The sequence below is a fragment of the Podarcis pityusensis genome, assembly GCF_964106645.2.
Source record: "Podarcis pityusensis genome assembly, chromosome: 6".
Lineage (NCBI taxonomy): Eukaryota > Metazoa > Chordata > Lepidosauria > Squamata > Lacertidae > Podarcis > Podarcis pityusensis.
In genome coordinates, this window is record NC_138030.1 from 95,232,415 (window position 1) to 95,250,939 (window position 18,525).

At 45.6% G+C, this 18,525-nt stretch overlaps 2 long non-coding RNA genes across 2 annotated transcripts; one reads left to right on the top strand and one right to left on the bottom strand.

Annotated features, from left to right (window-relative positions):
- The first annotated feature begins 396 nt into the window (after positions 1–396).
- On the top strand, positions 397–6,147 carry LOC308480634. The gene is made up of 2 exons (XR_013988154.1): positions 397–2,846; positions 5,228–6,147. It is a non-coding gene; the product is annotated as an uncharacterized lncRNA (long non-coding RNA).
- Positions 5,834–10,238, bottom strand: LOC308480632. The gene is made up of 2 exons (XR_013988152.1): positions 7,550–10,238; positions 5,834–7,253 (listed from the first exon to the last, which is right to left on the bottom strand). It is a non-coding gene; the product is annotated as an uncharacterized lncRNA (long non-coding RNA).
- Positions 10,239–18,525: the final 8,287 nt, after the last annotated feature.

Genomic DNA, 18,525 nt, shown 5'->3' on the forward strand with positions numbered 1-18,525 from the left:
GTAAAAGCTGTTCTCCAATTGGGGCACTCGCAGGCTAGTGTTTCCCAGTTGTCGGTGTTTATACTACATTTTTAAAGATTTGCCTTGATAGATTCTTTAAACCTCTTTTGTTGACCACTAGCATTACGCTTTCCATTTTAAAGTCTGGAATAGAGTAGTTTCTTTGGAAGACAATAATCAGGCATCTGAACAACATGACCAGTCCAATGAAGTTGATGTTGAAGAATCATTGCTTCGACACGGGTGATCTTTGCTTCTTCCAGTACAGTCATACCTCATGTTACGTTTGCTTCATGTTACCTTTTTTCAGGTTGGGTCCCGCGGCGACCCGGAAGTACCGGAAAGGGTTATTTCCGTGTTTCGCCACTCGCGCATGCGTAGAAGCGCTAAATCGTGTCAACATGACTGTGATGTGTTACAAGTCATTAACTCCAAACCTCATGGCCATGCCTCAGAAAACACAAACCACCCCAGCTTTTCAGAGCTGGCTATTGTGGCTTTAATCTTTGTGCATTGCTACACCTGATGGCTGAACCGTATAAAGCACTGACTTTTGTATATCTATTTTCACCGCCAAATGTTGCAGGGGGCCATTTTCTGCAGTTTGGCGCTGCTTTAGAGTAAATCGGATGACATCAGGTTTTCGGTTAGAGCGCCAAAGGCTCATTTTGTGGGGCGCTGTGAATCGTGCGGTTTTCACTGCTAAACATTGCACGAGCCATTTTGCCAGTGCTCGGCGCAGGAATCCCTTTCCCATAATATCTTATACATTTTAGACAGCACTTTTACATTATGCAACAGGTCTCTCTCCAGTTGTGATATTTGGCAAAATCTTGATCCTGAGGGTTAGGGTGCCGAGGGCTGATTTTGTGGGGTGCAGGAAAACATAGTGTTTTCACTGCCAAATGTTGCATGGGGCCTTGTTACAGCATATGGCTCTGCTTTGGAGTTAGTCGGACAACCCCCGATTTTTTGCGAAATCTTGAAACTACTGTTTAGTGTGCTGATGGCTCATTTGGGGGGGGGGGGAGCTGTGAAACGTATTTTTACAGGGGCTCTTCCTGGAGTTTGGCACCGCTTTGGAGTTAATCGGATAATGTCATATTTTTGGCGAAATCTTTACCCTGCAGGTAAGGGTGTCGAGGGCTCGTATTGTGGGGCGCCATGAAACGTAGTTTTTTCACTGCCAAATGTCACATGGGGCCTTCTACAAGCATTTGGCGAAACATAGTGTTTTCTCGACAAACGTTGCAGAGGCTTCCCCCCACAGCTTAGCACCCTTTGTAATGATTCGGCTGACCTTGGATTTTTGGCGATATCTTAACCCAGCAGGTTAAGACGCTGAGGGCTCATTTTGTGGGGTGCTGGGAAATGTAGTATTTTCTCTTTTTTCAAAATAATTTATTGGTTTTTTCACAAAAATTTAAACACACAGACAAATAGACAAACAAACATAAATCATAACCTTATTAAGACTAATCTAATTAACATTGTTAAGTGACTTCCTCGTATCCCCCTGGTTGGATTTCAGTGCATATCATTTTAACGGTTTTCCAAATCAATATTCTTATAAAATTAACTTAATCACTTAACATCTTTCTTACTTTCCAGTTCAGTATTAAACATATTAATTTGTCACATATTACATATTTAAATCCTAAGCCTATCCGCTATATGCAAGCTTTTTCCAATTAATTTAACTTAACATATTCAACTAAATAGTCATTAAATTTCATCCATTCTTCCTGATACTCCTCCTCCTTCTGGTCAGGGACTCTTCCAGTCAGATCGGCTAGCTCCAAAAAATCCATCATCTTCATCTGCCATTCTTCCACTGTTGGTACTTCTTGCGTTTTCCAATTCTTAGCTAACAAAATTCTTGCTGCAGTTGTGGCATACAAAAATAATTTAACATCTTTTGGGGGCAATTCCAAACCTGTTATTCCAAGAAGAAAGGCCTCTGGTTTCTTTATAAATGTATATTTCAACATTTTTTTCAATTCATTATAAATCTTTTCCCAGAAGTCTTTCACCTTGGGGCAGGTCCACCACATATGATAGAAGGTACCTTCTTTTTCTTTACATTTCCAGCAATGGTTATCACACTTATGATAAATCTTTGCTAATTTAACAGGGGTCAGATACCATTTATACATCATTTTCATTATGTTTTCTTTTAGTACAGTACATGCAGTGAACTTGACCCCTTTCTTCCACAATCTTTCCCAATCCTCAAACATTATGTTATGTCCTACATGTCTTGCCCAATCTATCATCACTGATTTAACTTGTTCATCCTTTGTATGCCACTCTAACAATGGGAAATGTAGTGTTTTCACACCCACCCCAATGTTGCAGGGGGCATTCTCTGGGTGTTTGGTGCTGCTTTGGAGTGAATCAGATGACATTGGACCTTTGGAGAATTCGTGACCCTGTGGGTTAGGGCAATGAAGCCTCATTTGGGGGGGGGCACCGTAAAACGTGGGGTTTTCACTGCCATGGATCACAAAACGGCTGCTGTTTTGTGCAAAGCTGGTAGATTGATAAACTTGTATTTTATTTTTATTTTAAAAAAGATAAACTAAAGGTGTGTGCTTACAGGTAAACAGATACCAGTGTGCATGCCCATTATGACCTCAGGCAAGAATCAAGAAAATACAGGTGGTCCCTCTTAACTGACATTCTTAACTGGACAGAACTGAAGGGAGGGGCTGGTTCTGGAGCAAAGCTGTTTAGATTGGGTTTGGGTGGATGCGAAGAGGATGCCTCAAACTTCTTGGGCTTTGCTTCTCAACTTATTCTGCCTTCTGGGACCCCCAGCCCAAGACCATCCACCTCTTGGATAGGTGAGCATGCAGATATTTTGGAATGTGAGTGTGGGGCAGGATGACCGTGTATGAAAGCTCATTTGAGCACAAGTTCTGGCCCCCCTTTTCTCTCCCATGGAGGCCCTGAACTGGCCAGCTCCTTGTTCAGGGCCTCCAAGGGAGAGAAAAGGGAACCTCAGTTACTCTTTCCCTTCTGAGGACAATGTCTCACTCCCAGAGCCCCAAGACTTACGGCTGCTGCTCTAACAGCCTCAGGACATCCAAGGAATCATGAGCAAAGCACACAAGCCCTGCCCGCCAGATATGAAGCACTCTCCTGAGAGAATTGGGGTTTTTTAATTGGCTGAACAGAGTTTCAGCCCTTGGGGAATTTGATTTCTTAAGCATACACCTTCCCCTTCCTTGTGTCCCTGGTGAGAAAAGCCAATCCTGCTTTCTTCCTTTGGTAATTTAATCAGAGGAAAGAACTCTTTCTTTCTTTCTTTCTTTTAATAATATTTATTAAAAGTTTCAGAATTACAAAAAAAAAAGAAAAAATAGGAAACAACACTATAATACATAAAAAAGAAGGAAAAAAAACAAAGCATAAAAACCGATACAACAATACAGCAAAAAGATAAAAAAGAGAAAAAGAAAAAAAAAGACACAAATCCCATATTACATATCTTTAACTTCCATTTGCTTGTTTCATTGACCTCCTCACACCTCCCTTTTTGTATTCTAGTTTAATTAGTTATTTCAGCAAATTCTTTCCATCTTTCTCAATTTTTATTGAATAATTTAGCTTAACAATTTAACCTATTAATTAACTCAAGAAATCCTTTCCATCTTTCCCCATATTCTGTTATTCAGATTGCCTTAATTTATTTAACCTTATCTTACCGTAAAATACCTTAGAGCTTGAAACTTAATACTCAATTATACGTAACTCCTTATATCATTTCTACTAAAGCCATATAGTTTCATTCCAACATTTTCCCTAATATTCATTAATTTTAGGCTAATTCCCTAAATAAAAATTTTTCTTTATAAATTTTCTTCCTGTCTTCATCCAACGTCTCTTCTTCCTGGTCTCGGGTCATGTCAGTCCTTACTGTCCATTCCATCTAGTCCATCAACCTGGTAATCTTATGTCCGAGGCTCTTAAGTCTCTTCCATGTCCCTTCCACTCTTTCAATGGTCTAATAGATTTGCTGAATCATTAATTCTGTACATGCACAGAGGCTATACCTCTTGAAACCCCAAAGATGGGCAAGATGGGGCATTGCTCTCCACCTGGCTCCACCGGATATTGCTGATGGCCAATGAAAGCCCAAGCAGGGATTCCTAGTGGGGAGTGTTGCTGTGGTATATTGGAGGAGCAGGGCCAGGAGGCTAACTTGGACACCTGAGAACACAGAAAAGCAGCAGCAAAACAACGACATGTTTCCTTTTAAATGGACCTTCCTGCTGAGTGTAAAGCACAGATCCTCATTTTTAAAGGGAAAAGGGAGAGAAGGCTTCTCCCAAAGTGTTAGAAGGCCACAAATAATGTAACAATAGAACATAACAAAAGTGCCATTTCATGTGATAAAGAATCCTATGTGCAAATCTGTTAGATTGAGAAATTTGTATTAAATAAGAAAAATGTGTGCTTGCAGCTAAACAGATTGGAGATTTCCTGCAAGATCTTGTGAGATCTCATTGAAGTCTTGCAAGATGTCTAGGAGAGCAAAATATGTATTGAGATTTGGGAGAGATCTTGCATGCTCTTTCAGGGACCAAACCCAGCACTGCTGCAGCGCCAAAGGCAGGTGGCTAAGGGGTGGTGAGTGTCCCACGGGGCGAAATGGGATGTACCCCCCCCCTCAAGCTCAGGATTCCAGAACTAACAACTGTCAGTTGGGAGGGATGGAAGGCAAGGACCCACAGCCCAGGTGGGGCTCGCTAACTTGGGGAGGAGGTGTGTTGATTCCTCAGCTAGAGTAGATGCAGGACAGTTGAGGCTCACATGCCTCATCACCGCAGAAGCTGTAACTGGAAAGCTGTCCTGGCCAGGCCTGTGTCCTTTGGCTCCAGTTGGGAGTGAAACAGATGGCGTCTGATTTTTTGCGAAATATTTTTTTTAAAAAAAAATTATGATTTTCAAGTTTATACATTTAAATAATTTTGCAGTCATTGTAACATTTCAAAACTTGACTTCCTTCCCCCTCTTTCTGCAGTTCCTTAAATTGATTCTTCATATCTTATGCATATCCAAATTACCTTAATTTCTTCATTTATGCATCTGCTTTAAATATATAATCTTATTAAACTGCAGGTTATTCCAATAATCCTGCCAATGTTCTTATCTGTTTACAGTTTGTAACTAGTCATTAAACCATTAAACCATAATAAAAAGTTTGTTCTCTTGCTCCTAGAAACGGTCAGCATGTGACAGAGGCCACATCCTGGGAACGGCTTTGACTGGCCACCTAAACCAGGTGAGGGCAGCCAAGGAGTCTCAAATGCTCAGGAACTTCCCCTGTGTGCAAAGACAGGCTCCAGCAGATTGAGCAGACAAGACCAAGCGTGGGCCCAGTGGTCAAGAAGGTGGTTTCTGCAATGCTGTGGAGGGAAGTGAGGGGAAGATGGGGCTCATCCACCTATAAAGGTAGCCCATCGAGGAGAAAGAAAACTCTGATCCTAATTTGCCTTGTGGGATATCTTTGGGAGCTGAAAAGGCTAAGGAGAAAACCCTACACAAATCTGGAGTGGAGTCCCTCAGGCGGTTGGATGGTGCCGTTTACAACCCCTTCTGACAACTCCTGTAGCCAACTGGTGCCTAACTCTGCTTTCCTTGGAGACACATCTTGGAGACCTTGGAGTCTTGTCATCTGGGAAGCCCAGGACCTCCAGACACACTGCCCAGTCTTGCTCCCTGGAGAGGTCATTTTGGGGCTGCTGACACCGTTGCTTGACTTTTGACCTCACCCCCGGAGGCGCACTCCATTGCTTCTCAAGACAGACAAATGCCAACATTAAAAAACTATTTGAAAGAACTTTATTTCATTCACAAAAGACAATCTGGCATGTGATTAGGACAGTGGTTTTCAGACAACGGGTGACACGTTTATTGATCCAGTTTGGAAGTCTCTGTCTTGCCTTCGCACATGCGCAGTTCCATCTAGGAGCAACAACAAGGGAAGGAGCCAAACTGTCGACTCCTGCAGCGAGACTCAGGATTTCCACTCATGCTCACAAACGTAGGAAAAAGCACCGCCTAGGATAAAAGGATGATCACAGAATAGCATGTTTGTAAAGGAACTTGATTAGAATAATAATAATGATTTTTATTTTATTTTTCTATTTGGGTTTGTGGGGAAGGGGGGGACTAGGTCTTGGTGGGGAGGGAGATCTGTGCTGGAGCTGCTGGCCTCACTGCTGTTGCTGCCCGGAAGAGAAAAGAAGAGAAAAGATTTTGAATCTTTCCACTTATTATTATGTTGACAACCCATCTTTCCTTCAAGGATCTCCAGGTGGCTTACGCTATTCTCCCTTTCTTTAATTATATTTACTTCCTCATTCCATTTCTCTTCCAATATCTCTTCCTCCTCCTCCTCGCAGACCAGGGGGTGGATTTTAGGGGCACGACAGCAGGAGGCCAGCAGCTTGCACAGCCTGCCACACTGGCCATTCTCTCTTTCAACAGCCTTTGAGAACAACTGAGTAGGCATCTAGAGCGTCAACTGAACAGGCATGTGGATCAGCTAGTCACTGGGCACAGTCTATTCTTTTGGAGGGGGCTTTCCCCAGTTTCCATTTATAAGACGTTTGAAAGGTTGCCTCTTTATAAAGTCTGTTTCCTTGTGACGAGAGACCACACTGGAGACTCATAGTGTTTTTGAAATATATAAAGGTAAAGGGACCCCTGACCATTAGGTCCAGTCATGGCCGACTCTGGGGTTGCGGCACTCATCTTGCTTTATTGGCCGAGGGAGCCGGTGTACAGCTTCCAAGTCATGTGGCCAGCATGACTAAGCTGCTTCTGAACCAGAGCAGCGCACGGAAACGCCATTTACCTTCCCGCCGGAGCGTTACCTATTTATCTACTTTCACTTTGACGTGCTTTTGAACTGCTAGGTTGGCAGGAGCAGGGACCGAGCAACGGGAGTTCACTCCGTCGTGGGGATTCGAACCGCCAACCTTCTGATAGGCAAGTCCTAGGCTCTGTGGTTTAACCCACAGCGCCACCCGCATCCCTATTATTTATTTATTTAGATACTGGGGTTTGGGGCGAAGGGAGAACTGGGTCTTGGAGCGGGATAGCGCTGTACTGGAGCTGCTGGCCTCACTGCTATCGCTGCCTGGAAGAGAAATGAAGAGAAAAAATTCTTAATTTTTTCATTGATTATTACATTGATGACCCATCTTTCCTGCAAGGATCTCCAGGTGGCTTGCATTATTCTCCCTTCCTCATCCCATCCCTGAACTCTTCTTGAATCAGGGAGCTGCCTCCCCCCATCCCAGGGATCCAGATTCTCTCTGGCCTCCCTTGTTCCTCAAGAACAAAGATCACCATCTCTCACCATCTAGATTGGCATCGGTGGCATCCATCCCCTGGTCGCTTGGTCTTACATAAATTGTTTTCACCTTCACTAAAGATTCCTTCTGATCTCCATAACCATCACTTCATCCTCCCATTTCTCTTCCAATATCTCTTCCTCCTCCTCCTCGCAGACCAGGGGATGGATCTTTGGCACGTGACAGCAGGAGACCAGCAGCTCACGCAGCCAGTCTTTATAAACTAATCTAACCATGACATGGTTCCCTACGTTTCTGAATCTTGAGGGATAGTAAAAGAAACAGAATGCAGAAGGAATTAGGAATCCTACTTACACTTTATATGAAGAAAGTCTCTTCATTACACCAGAAAACATATTTCCTTTCCCACAAACTACCTCCTCAAACTAAATATGCTCATCTTTAATTTTATAGTCCCTCTCCTCTTTTGTCCAGTTCTGCCCCTCCTTTCGGCGCTTTTCTTTTCTTGATTCTCCAATTAGTCCGGCCGTTTCTCCCAGACCACGCTACGCCATCTTTATAGGTTAGTGTTTAATATAAGTTCAATATTAAAAGTGTTGCCTTCTCTTTTACCTTTGTTTTCCAGTAACTTCCACTCTTTTACCACAAACAGCGCTGACAATCCAAGTCTTTTAACTCAGTCTCTTTCGCTGGGCTCACGCCACTTCAAAGTGAAAAACAAGTTAAGTCCATGAATTCCGCTTCTTTTAATGGGCTAGTACTGCTGCTGCACAGTGAAATTTGAATCTGTCTTCCTTTTCTTACTGGTACTTGTTAGAGAAATCTTCGCTTATGGTTAAGTATAATGAGAAAGATTTCCAATATATTTAAGATAAAATCTCCCGTTCTTTACTCTTTATGTGCTAGTCTTTTGGGTCTGTTTCTGAGTAGTTCACTTTGTATAAATAAGTCTCACAGACCCTCTTCTCCTCAAGCTCTCCTTGTTAGCTTAGTCCAGTAATTAAGGGGATTGAGAAAGTGAGACATTTTGCTGCCGTTCTTACCGTTTGGGACTTTGAGGCTTGCTGCTGAGGATTGCTCGTGTCCTTGCGTCTAGGTACTCTCTAGGACGTGGGCTTCGAAGGGTTCCTTTTTTGACGCTGCCGGACAATGTCAGCCCTGGGCCACGCCCAGAGCCTTTTTGGGGGGTCGTGTAGCCTCCGCGTTGCCCCCCAAAGTTCCCTCTAACAGCTGCTAGGCGGGGAGAACCCGCGAAGCACATCCCAATGGAGGGCGGAAAAACCGGAAGCCCTTACATACCAGGTTTGGGAGGGGGATTTGGTCTGCGATCGGCTTTTTCCGTAGGGACACGGGTGGCCACAGAGCCAGCTCCTGCCAACCTAGCAGTTCGAAAGCACAAAGTGGAAGTAGATAAATACCGTATTTTTCGCTCTATAGGACACAATCTTTCCCCTCCAAAAATTAAGGGGAAATGATCAAAGCAGCAGAAATAAGAGAGGATTGGATCCTTTTCTGAGCTCGAAGCATGGGTACCCCCAATAAAAATTTAAAATTCGGTTTTGTAATGTGGAACTAATGTGATTTGATTGGTTTGCTAATAAAAATTATTTTATTAAAAAAAAATTAAGGGGAAATGTGTGTGCGTCCTATGGCGTGAATGCAGGCTGCGCAGCTAAGCCCAAAGCCAGAACAGGGAGAAGTAGCGCTGCACAGCGCTCCGTCTCGCTGTTCTAGCTTGGGGTTAGCTGCGCAAAGCCTCCACAGGGCAGCGGGGTGCCTTCACCCCGCTGTTCTGTGGAGGCTTCAAAGGCTGCACTCTGTTGGCTTCAGGCAGCTATCTGCAAGCTTTCGGAGCGCAGCGGGAACTCCCGCTCCGAAGGCTTGCGGATAGCCGCCTGAAGCCTGGAGAGTGAGAGGGGTCAGTGCACACCGATCCCTCTTGCTCTCCAGGCTACGCTTCGCTGGAGAGGCGCTGCACAGTTTTTTCCCTCTCTGCGCAGCACCCCTTCAGCAAAGCGGGAGGAGAAATGGAATGGGCTCCGTTTCTCCTGCCGCTTCGCTGAAGGGACGCTGAGCAGAGAGGGGGAGAATTTTTTTTCCCCTGTCCTCCCCCTCCTATTGTCCGGTGCGTCTTATGATCCGGTGCGTCCTATAGAGCGAAAAATACAGTAGGTGCCGTTCTGGCGGGAAGCATAGCTGTCAACTTACAGATTTGAAAATGAGGGACTAGCAGCCTTGAAATTAAGGGACCAGCAGCCAAAATAAGGGACCTGCAGCCTCACCTGTTCCAGGCACTCCAGTCTTCCTGTCCTCCCACAGTCTGGTCAAACTCATGCTGGTAGCTTCGAGAACACTGTCCAACCAACTTTGTAACCAGAAGTTCAACTGAATAGAATCTGAATCACATGCACCACAAGGCCTATGCAGCCTCAACTTAAGATGGCTCCCCGGCCTGGCTTTGCACTGCAAAGTTTGCAGCAGCACGTGCAACAAAATAGCATTCAGCATTCAAAAAACCTCTCAGCTTGCATTAACTAGCCACACACAAGGCATGCAAGCTCCACCCCCCATTCGTTCTTAGACTTCTGATTGGGTGAGCAACACAGCCAAGCAACACAGTTAGAGCCTCCCTCCTCCCTGGCCGGCAGGGAGGGAGGGAGAGGAGCTGCTTCCTTTGAAATTTAAGGGTCATCATTTAAGGGACATTTAAGGGACATCCATCAATAAGGGACAGCAGCCGGACATGGCGCTGGAATAAGGGACTGTCCCTTCAAATAAGGGACACTTGACAGCTATGGCGGGAAGATAAACAGCCTTTCCGTGCACTGCTCTGGTTTCGCCACAAGCGGCCTAGTCATCCTGGCCACATGACCCGGAAGCTGTACACCGGCTCCCTCAGCCTATAGAGCGAGAGTCGTCCGCGACTGGACCTAACGGTCAGGGGTACCGGTACCTTTACTTAGGCTTTTTCCAGATCTGCCTTACTGCCCTATGTTTCTAAATCTTGAGGGAGAGCATAAGAAGCAGAATGCAGAAAGAATTAGACATCCTACTTACACTCAAGAAGAAGAAATCTTCATTTTGCCAGAAAACATCATTACTTCTCACAAACCACCTCCTTTCTCCTGAACTATCCTCAAATAGTTGCTCTTCCCAAAGTCCTCCGCCAAGTCACTCAGCAGGGGGACGTGTCACAATGGAGGCCCTGACCCTGTTGCTTTAGCTACCTTGCTTAACAATGTGAATGGTTCCCCTTAACATTAATTTTTCAAATATATCTTCCTGTGGGTTTTTATTTTATTTATTTCGGAAAGATCTAGAGCTGGCTTCATCCAGCATGGTGCACTTCTGGACAGGACAGGAAACACCTTGCAAACACACACTTTTCAACGTGGCTGTGTCACCAAGGAAAAACACTCCTGGCCTAGACTATGGCTGCTGTTTCTCAATTAATAGTAAAAAAATGACCCTTCTCAACATCCTGTAATAATCTGTCCAGTATTAGGATGGACAGGAGCAGGACCTCACCCTTAGACCTCCTCGTCCCCCTGTTTCTTTCTGTTTCTGCCCAGTGTCTTCTGCCAATCAACAGCTTTCCTTAGGTTGCAAGGAAGTGAAATGTTATGAGTTACTTGGTGCCAGACTCCCCTTTGCCACGAGTTTCTGGGTGCCAGGCGCTGAACCCCTGGACACTGAACATCAAGGGAATTGATCTAAGCCGTGTTTAAATGTACCCCAAGCTCTACATTTGATTGTTGGTTATTAAAAACTGATTGAAACCATTTTATTTCATTCACAAAAGAAATTTTGACATGTGATTATGATAACAGTTTATATAATAAAGGTGACACGTTTATTGATCCTTTTTGTAAGTTATTATTTGTCTACTTTAATGTATTTTTTATATATATTAATCAGTAAGGGGGTGGGGTGGGAAGCAGTGTTGCATATGAAACTGGTGGATGGCTGTCATTAATCCAGATCAATTTCATAGAATCATAGAAACTTATAGCTGGAAGGGACACTAAGGGTCATCTAGTCCAACCCCCTGGGATGCAGGAATCTCAGCAAAAGCATCCATGGCAGACGGCCACCCAACCTCTACTTAGTAACCTCCAAGGAAGGAGAGTCCACCACCTCTCGTGGGAATCTGTTCCAATGCCAAACAGCCCTTACCGTCAGAAAGTTTTTATGAATGTTTAGTTGGAATCTCCTTTCTTATAACTTGAATCCATGGGTTCGAGTCCTCCCGTCTAGAGCAGGAGAAAACAAGCTTGTTCCCTCTTCCATGTGACAGCCCTTAAGATATTTGAAGATGGCTGTCAGATCTCCTCTCAGTTTCCTCTTTTCCCGGCCAAACCTACCCAGCTCCTTCAAGTGTTTCTCTTCAATCGTAGTTTCCAGACCCTTGATTGTCTTGGTTGCCCTCCTCTGCACACATTCCAGCTTGTCAACACCCTTCTTAAATGATGGTGCCCAGAACTGGGCACAGGACTCCAGGTGTGGCCTGACCAAGGTAGGAGAGAGTAGGACTTGGACTTCGTTTCATCAGGACCCTGGACTTCCATAGATGCAACCTAGAACAGCGTTACCATTTTCTGCTGCTGCACATTCCTTGTGGCTGAGGCTCAGGGTAACGCCGGGACCTTTCAGTTCATGGTGTCCATGGAGGCACAGGTCAATTCTGTGTCCAGGGCAGCTGTTGACCAGCTTCATCTAGTACGCAGGCTGAGACCCTACCTGCCCACAGACTGTCTCACCAGAGTGGTGCATGCTCTAGTTATCTCTTGCTTGGACTACTGCAATGCGCTCTAGGTGGGGCTACCTTTGAAGGTGACCCAGAAACTACAACTAATCCAGAATGCGGCAGCTAGACTGGTGACTGGGAGTGGCCCCCGAGACCTACATTGGCCCCCAGTATGTTTCCAGGCACAATTCCAAGTGTTGGTGCTGACCTTTAAAGCCCTAAACGGCCTCGGCCCAGTATACCTGAAGGAGCATCTCCACCCCCATTGTTCTGCCCAGGCACTGAGGTCCAGCGCTGAGGGCCTTTTGGCGGTTCCCTCCCTGCGAGAAGCCAAGTTACAGGGTAGTGGTGCCTGCCCTGTGGAACCCCCTCCCACCAGATGTCAAAGAGATAAACAGCTACCTGACATTTAGAAGACAACTGAAGGCAGCCCTGTTCTGGGAAGCTTATAATGTTTGACAGACTATTTTATTTTAATATTTTGTTGGAAGCCGCCCAGAGTGACTGGGTATAAATAATAAATTATTATTATAATTATTATTATATTATTATGATGATGACTGTGAGGTGTTACAAGTCATTAACTTCAAGCCACACTGCCATGCCTTTGAAGACACAAACCATCCCAGTTTTTCAGAGCCGGCTATCATGGCTTCTTTAATCTTTGTTTATTGCTCCACCATGTGGCTGAATCATATAAAGCACTGACTTTTACATATCTCTTGACCTCTAATTGCAAGAAGATCTCGTTAACTTGGATTATAATCTTTATAAATTGGAGTTGTGGAGCAGGTCCTTGAGAGTGGGGGGGGGCTCCCACCATTCCTCCTCAGTCCAGCCCCTGACAACCATGTGGGTTACGGCGTCGAGGGCTCATTTTGTGGGGCGATGTGAAACGTAGTGTTTTCACCCCCAAACCTTGCAGGGGGCATTCTCTGGGTGTTTGGCGCCGCTTTGGAGTGAATCGGACAACGTATGACTTTTGGAGAAATTGGGATCCCGTGAGTTAGGGCGCCAAAGGCTCATTTTTGGGGGTGCCATGAAATGTGGGGTTTTCACTGCCAAACATTTCAGGGGGCCTTTAGCAGGTGTTTGCCGTTGCTTTGTTGTGAATCCTAAGACATCAGGTTTTCAGCAAAAACGTGGCCACCATAGCTATTCTGACAGATGATTTGGCCTGTCACCCTTGTGTGGAAGTAAAGGATGAGATTCCCCTACTACTCCGCCTGGGGTCTCCAATGTGGTGCACCCAGCCTCCACTCACACTATTCCTATGTTGGGAAATTGTGTGGGGCAAGTTAAGATTTATCTGTGAAAGAGGACTTAGTATTTTTCTTGCTTTTTAGTGTAATGTACTATGAAAAGGTCTTAATGGAATTTTCTTTTTTCTTATTACCCTGTTTGCCAGTCTTTGTCCCTGGTAATTAACTGCCATGATGTCTTTGTAAAACAGAAAAACAACTAAAAACCCACGATGATTTCACTGTGCGCACAAGGTGTGTATGAAAGTGAATGTGAGTTACAAGAGATGCTAGCCCACTTATTCTAAAGTGAAAGCCTTCTGGGACATAATATACGAGTTAAAAAAGATTTTGAAATATAATTTTAATAAAAAACCAGAGGCATTTTAATTAGGCTTAATTGGTGAGGAAATACATAAAAGTGATGTAAACATGTTTATGTATGCCACAACGACTCCAAGGACACTTCTGGCTCAGAAATGGAAGCAGCAGGAACTTCCAACACTGTAAGATTGGCAGGTCAAGATGATGGAGTACGGAGAGATGGCCAAGTTGACGGGGAAGATCCGGAATCAGCGTGACGAACAGTTTCGTAAGGACTGGAACAAATTTATATACTTCCTGACAGTAAGAGCTGTTCAACAGTGGAATTTGCTGCCAAGGAGTGTGGTGGAGTCTCCTTCTTTGGAGGTCTTTAAGCAGAGGCTTGACAACCATATGTCAGGAGTGCTCTGATGGTGTTTCCTGCTTGGCAGGGGGTTGGACTCGATGGCCCTTGGGGTCTCTTCCAACTCTATGATTCTATATGAAAAAAATTGTAAACATTTGAAAATGTTTGTAGGCTTGAATTGAAACGTTCTGTAATGTAAATATCGGTAAACTGATTTACCGATAATAAGGTGAAATATTATAATTTGACAAAGGGTAAATAAGTGCTTATAGAAATGCGAAGAATATGGAAAGTTATGTGGAAGTCAGAAAGAGGGAGGGAAGGAGGTTGATGCACTTACAGAGTAATATAGAATTATGTAACAAAATGTGAATATGATTTAAGTGGAAAACTCAATAAAAAGTATTTTTTAAAAAATACAAGAGATGCTAGCCCTTTCTCCCTGCCTCTAGCATAGGAGCCAACTCCTAGGGACCAAGGTACTTTCAACCCCCCCAATAAAATATTTGAGGGGGCCCGCCTTCCCCCAAAGTTGATGGGCATTCCCATTCAAATGGTGTGCGCACCATGTCATGTGATCGATTACACAGGATGGGGTTTACCTGGTCCCCCCACCTAATATTTTATTCTAGTTGGCACCCCTGGTCTCTAGGCCTTCACAGCACAATCCTACGCCTGCTTGCTGAGTCCCGTGAGCCTTACTCCCAATGCAGAAAGGCAGAGACAGCCCTGGATTACTCAGTAGTACATATACATGGGGGAAAACAGAACTTCACTAGACTCCCTTACACCCCACTGCACATTCTTCCCCCATTTTTCTCTTCTTCTTTTTTCCTATTTATTTTGAATTGCTTAGCGGGAGGCAACCTAATATTTTGACTGCTTTAGGGCCTCTAAAGGTCTTCATCTAGCCGTAGGTAGAGATGAAAGGAAGAAGTGAAATACTAAGGGCTGCCTATTTCAGGGAAAGGGCAAGGGAAGGGGGTGCTTCTACAAGTTTCACTGGGACCCAGAGGTGTGGATTGTGGTTCTGCATAGGGATTCCAGCTGCAGCTAGTAGCAACTGACAAACTGGTCCATTTCAGTTTCCATCCATTTCTCATTTTCCCAGTCTTAGATTTGATCCTCCACATTTCTGCAGTACTTTGCATTTTTAAAGAGGAGTCCTCATGTAAATCCAATGCTGCATGCAATTTTCGTAATGTTCGCATTTATGCAAGCAACTTTCCTGAATATAATGCATGCTTCTATGTTCTGTTTCTACACACACGCATTGTAGAGGTGTTTGGCTGCTTAACATGGCAGACTCAGAGACTGCCTCAGTGATGGAGGGCTTAACACCCAGCGCCTCACACACACACACACACACACCCCGCTTCCATGGAGGCAGGAATGGGCTCAGGAGATGATTGCGGGTCTCCTTTCTAATCGATACCCCTCAACAAGGTATGGAAGGCAATTCAGCCTCAGGTTACCCCCTCCCCTCTTCCAGAGTCTCCTGCGAATGGGTGAGATGCTGCCATTGCCACAGACTGGAACAAGAAGCCCACTCCGCCGCTGCTAGTTAGTGAAGCAAGCAGGGGCGTAAGCCCTGGTATTATAATATAATTGCAGTATTGGATCAGCACAGCTACCCAGATTATTGGACTCTCCTAGTTGGAATGGCTGTATGACAGCTGTCATGATGAGATTCTGCCCTTTAAAATATACTGTACTACAGCACCAGTGGTTATAGCGACAGTTCAAATCCTCCGCCTTTTCCAGGCACAGTCCATGCTTACCCTTCAATCTGTCGTTTGCTCCGATTGAGCTTTAAAGAGTAGATTTTTGTGAAGAAAGCTCTGGGGCAAAAACCAGCAACAACAATGCTCAATCAATGCTTTTAAGCATGGACTCTGCCTGGAAAGTGTGGGGCAAAAGGCAAGTGTGGATAAGCCCTCAATTTCATACATACACATACCTCAGTTTTCTCACCACCACCCCCCCACAACACTCCATGCCCACCTTAGTTCTTGTTGGGCTACTTTTGGGGGAAGTCCCCTTGAATAATAATAATAATATAATAATAATTTATTATTTATACCCCGCCCATCTGGCTGGGTTTCCCCAGCCACTCTGGGCGGCTTCCAAAAGAATATTAAAATACTATGTTACATCAAACATTAAAAGCTTCCCTAAACAGGGCTGCCTTCAGATGTCTTCTAAAAGTCTGGTAGTTGTTGTTCTCTTTGACATCTGGTGGGAGGGCGTTCCACAGGGAGGGCGCCACTACCGAGAAGGCCCTCTGCCTGGTTCCCTGTAACTTGGCTTCTCGCAGTGAGGGAACCGCCAGAAGGCCCTCGGTGCTGGACCTCAGTGTCCGGGTAGAACGATGGAGGTGGAGACGCTCCTTCAGGTATACTGGACCGAGGCCGTTTAGGGCTTTAAAGGTCAGCACCAACACTTTGAATTGTGCTCGGAAACGTACTGGGAGCCAATGTAGGTCTTTCAAGACCGGTGTTATATGGTCTCGGCGGCCGCTCCCAGTCACCAGTCTGGCTGCTGCATTCTGGATTAGTTGTAGTTTCCGGGTCACCTTCAAAGGTAGCCCCACGTAGAGCGCATTGCAGTAGTCCAAGCGGGCGATAACCAGAGCATGCACCACTCTGGCGAGGCAGTCCGCGGGCAGATAGGGTCTCAGCCTACGTACCAGATGGAGCTGGTACACAGCTGCCCTGGACACGGATTTAACCTGTGCCTCCATGGACAGCTGTGAGTCCAAAATGACTCCCAGGCTGCGCACCTGGTCCTTCAGGGGCACGGTTACCCCATTCAGGACCAGGGAATCCCCCACACCTGCCCGCCTCCTGTCCCCCAGAAACAGTACTTCTGTCTTGTCAGGATTCAATCTCAATCTGTTTGCCGCCATCCATCCTCCAACCGCCTCCAGACACTCACACAGGACTGTCACCGCCTTCACTGGTTCTGATTTGAAAGAAAGGTAGAGCTGGGTATCATCTGCATACTGATGAACACCCAGCCCAAACCCCCTGATGATCTCTCCCAGCGGCTGCATGTAGATGTTGAAAAGCATGGGGGAGAGGACAGAACCCTGAGGCACCCCACAAGTGAGAGCCCAGGGGTCTGAACACTCATCCCCCACCACCACTTTCTGAACACGGCCCAGGAGGAAGGAGCGGAACCACTGTATGACAGTGCCCCCAGCTCCCAGCCCCTCAAGACGGTCCAGAAGGATGTTATGGTCGATGGTATCAAACGCCGCTGAGAGATCCAGCAGAACTAGGAAACAGCTCTCACCTTTGTCCCTAGCCCGCCGGAGATCATCAACCAGTGCGACCAAGGCAGTTTCAGTCCCATGATGAGGCCTGAATCCCGATTGGAAGGGATCCAAATGGTCCGCTTCTTCCAGGCGTGCCTGGAGTTGTTCAGCAACCACTCGCTCAATCACCTTGCCCAAGAATGGAAGATTTGAGACTGGGCGATAGTTGGCCATCGTGGCCGCATCTAAAGATGGTTTTTTAAGAAGCGGTTTAATAACCGCCTCTTTCAGCGGGTCTGGGAAGGCTCCCTCACGGAGGGAAGCATTCACCACCCCACGAAGCCCATCGCCCAGCCCTTCCCGGCTAGCTTTTATAAGCCAGGATGGGCAAGGATCAAGGAGACAGGTGGTTGGTTTCACTCGTCCAAGCAGCCTGTCCACATCCTCGGAGGTAACAGATTGGAATTGATTCCACGCAATTTGACTAGACAGGACTCTAGCACTCTCCCGCCCCGGCCCTGCTCCCACGGTGGCGTCTACCTCTTCCCGAATCTGAGCGACTTTATCTGCAAAAAACTTTGCAAAATCATTGCAGGAGATCATGTGGCCCGTACTGGGCCCCGATGTAGCAGGTGGTTCCGCTAAATTGCGGACCACCTGAAAAAGTCTCCTGCTGCTGTTTTCTGCAGATGCAATAGAGGTCGTCCCCCCCTGCAAAAAAAAAAAAGATTTGTGTACTCTTGCAAACCTTGTGCATGTTCACAAACCCAAGTCTGATTATCTTTCCCTCTTGCATGCTGTTTTGACTACCTAAGGCCTGGGGCTCAGAGACTTGAGATCATCAATGTCAGTAATGATGGAACTGTGCCAGAGCTGGTGTACATTTGTGCACCATCTCTGCCAAACCCATACACAAATTCAGCCAATTTGTGGTACAGCAGAAAAAGGGAAGATCTACTGCAAAATCAGAACTGCTTGCAAAATCTTCCAACCTCCCCATACTTCTTTGAGGGTGGGTAAGTAAGTTTGCTGTTTTGGATACTGCCTTCAGATATCCATTGGCAAAGGGGAGCTCAATTTATTAGCAGCCCAGGCCAAGTTCTCACAAACAGCAGACGAGGAGGCAAACATGTTTCTGGGCTGCTTCACTTTAGATTGTAGGTGGGATTCCCGAGGTTGAGTGCTGCTACAGACAAAATATATAGACAGATATGAATTCTGTACATAGAAAACATTTATCAGGGGAAACTGAGGCTGCATTCAGACCTGCGGTTTAT